The sequence below is a fragment of the Cynara cardunculus genome (assembly GCF_001531365.2).
Source record: "Cynara cardunculus var. scolymus isolate 2C chromosome LG 10, CcrdV1, whole genome shotgun sequence".
NCBI classification, from domain to species: domain Eukaryota; kingdom Viridiplantae; phylum Streptophyta; class Magnoliopsida; order Asterales; family Asteraceae; genus Cynara; species Cynara cardunculus.
In genome coordinates, this window is record NC_037537.1 from 5,605,871 (window position 1) to 5,608,947 (window position 3,077).

A 3,077-nucleotide genomic window follows, 5' to 3' on the forward strand; every position below is an offset into this window, starting at 1 on the left:
CCCCTCTCATTTTCATTTTAAGCTCAGCACACAAACCCTTTTTGAGTGTAAGCTCACTCAGATTTAGTTGTCCTTTTAGGTAGGTTTGTCGGTTCTGACATTCCATAGAGGTATTTCTGTGAAGCACTCAGTCCCTCCTAAAATAATAGTATGCTCATGTGATCACAAACATTTGATCAAAATATTGTTGCTATGAAGCTCAATGATCTATTAAAATTGATCAAGATATGTAACTTTTAAGCACAATCAATCAAGGAGTGATATGCAAAATCAGATTATTTAGAATATGAGAGAAATGAATGAAGATCTGTAAGTACAAGTTTACAGATTCTGATATTCAAAGAATCATGCAATGTGTATCAATCAAAGTAAAAAAATATCGGAAAAACAACTTTGATTACAAACGAGTGTATTATCACCGAAAATGATTTTCATATAAGAGACGTGATAATAACAATTTGAAGGATAGCTGAAACGGATATTTTGGAATTATGTTCGATGAGAAATTACGCTAGTAAAATCTCAGGAAATACCTGCTCAGAAAATGTACTCGTTTCAGAAAAACAATTCACTTTCCAAAAACTTTTATTATTAATTTTTTTTCAGAGACTCCCCTTAGAAAATAAATTTAAGTAATGTTGCATTTCAGCTCAAAAATAATAAAAAATGAAACCATTTTAACACCGGTCATGAACTGTGTTGTTCAGAAGCCATAATCGTTTAAGCACAGGTCCTAAACTGTTGTGTTTATAAACCACATTTTTTTAGCACGGGTCCTGAACTAATTTATTCAGAAGCCTTGTTTGGACATATTACAATCTCCCCCTGCATTAGTGCATCATAAACATGATTCTTTGATCAGCGCAGTAACGACACACCTGCAAAATCAAATCAAACAAATTTTGGTACCCAGACGAACTTAGGTCCTTCTTTGTTAGTATTAGGTTGAGGAATATTGTAACTGTCAAACCATCTATTCTTGTTAGAAGTTTTCATTTTAGCACTTTTAATAGGTTGATCATATATACAATAAGATCCATACTAGTTGTTATCATACCTGTTATAATTATTCCAGCTCTTCTGATATCTGTTGTCTCCATTCCACCTGTTGTACCTTTTCCTGTTTACAAAAACAGTGGTTTTGCATGTGGAGCACGTGATTCTTCTCTTGCTAAGATTGATTAAATCATTAGTGGATCTCACAAAACGAGGAAGAACATGGTTAGTAACAACAGAGTTACGAGACGAAATAGACTCAGCTTTATTAACCCAAACATTTTTAACCTTTGAAGAATAATTGGGTGATCCAATGACATATCGTTGATAGTACTGATTTGAAGAACGAGAATAGTTCTTAGAAACAATTGATTTAGGGCTGCTTGAATAACTGTTAGATTTAGAACAGTCATAAAAGATGGTTTTACACTATGAAGGAGAATCAGTTGAGCTTTGAGCACTTGAAAAGTCTTTTACTTTCTGTAAAAGTTGGTCTCTTTCATTAGCAACTAAATCATATTTCTTTTTAAGCTTAGTTTTCATTTTCAATTCAGTTTCAAGTTTTGTCTTAAGATCAGACAATTTCTTTTAAGTATCCAGAAGTTTATCTTCTAACTCCTTATTTAGCTTCTCAAACATTTTCTTTTCTTTATAAAACTCTTGTCTCTCTTCATTGGAGCTGCTATTTTCATTCTCAGAAGCAATGTCAAGCCATTTCTTCTTTTCTGCAAGCTCTTTGGCAATTGTTGCATATTTCTTAGCAGTATTTCTCTTTTGAAGAGCAAACAGCTTTTTTTCTTATTCCAAAGCTTTCTGCTTTTGAGCAATGCAGTCAGGTAGTTCAAGATTCTTGCTCAGACATTCTTCTTTAATTTCTTTCTTCTCTTTATCAATCTTGGCTCGTTCCAAGATGATTAGCTGCTCAAAATCAGAATTTGATTTAACAATATTTTGGCATTCTGTTCCAAAAAGTTGATCTTATTCTCAAAAGATATTCTTTCAGTATCAAACCGTTTCTCCACTTAAATTATCCTTTTCTTCTCTTTCTCCATTTCTTTTCTTTCAGCATTCAAAAACTTCTCAGCTTCTAGAACCTTTTCCTTCTCTAGTTCCAGTAATTTCCTAACCTCAATCAAATTACTATCACATTTATGAAATTTCTCTGGGAAATCATCAATCTTTGTATGTTTCCTTTCAGAAGAGTTTCTCTCAGTATTCAGTTCACTTTGAACTTTTTGAACTTTATTAAACAAATCTTTATTTGACTTGCTCCAGGTTTTTAACTCTTCATTTGTGTCTTTTCTAACAGAATTCATAGTTTCCTTAATCTTTTTAATCTTATTCATGAAGTCTTCTTCAACTTGTTCCATGACTACTTTATGTTCCCTTCGCAAATTGGTAACAAGTTCCTCATTAGCATGATTTTCATAAAACATATTTATATATTTGTCTTTGTAATCTTTTACACTCTTTTCCAAATCAGAAATTTTATTTTTCAATTCTTTATTCTCTCTCTCAAAGAAAGCTGCCATTTAAAAATTTAAGATTGATCAACGAATCTGTGCAGTGTATGAAATTAGTAAGAAAAAAAATCACAATCCCAAAAAATATCCTTCAAATGAAATCAGTAATCTCAGGAATTGTTCAAAATATAAGAAAATCAGTGAAAACAGTTAAAAATAAGTAAAAACAGTCAAATGTTGACAACAGTCAAAAACTGTTAAAACTGATCAAAACAGTTTACGAGACACAAAGCAGTTCAAAACAATTAAACTTTTCAAAAAAATCAGTAAATTTGAAGAAAATCAGGTAAAAACGTGAAATCCAGATAAAAACGATAAAAATGAAATATGGATAAATTTTGTTTAAAAAAAATACAAGTTTTGACAAAAAAATGTATCAAAATCGGACACTTGAAAAAAAATCTAAGTCTTTGACTTGAAAAACAAATCCGGACAAAGGGGTTGTCGAGGATGGTCAAGATCGGTCACGAGGTTACACGAGAAACTCAAGTCACTTGGCCGAGAATGCTAGCTCGGACACGGGGTTGTCCGAGGAAGACAGCTCGCGATCAAGACTTT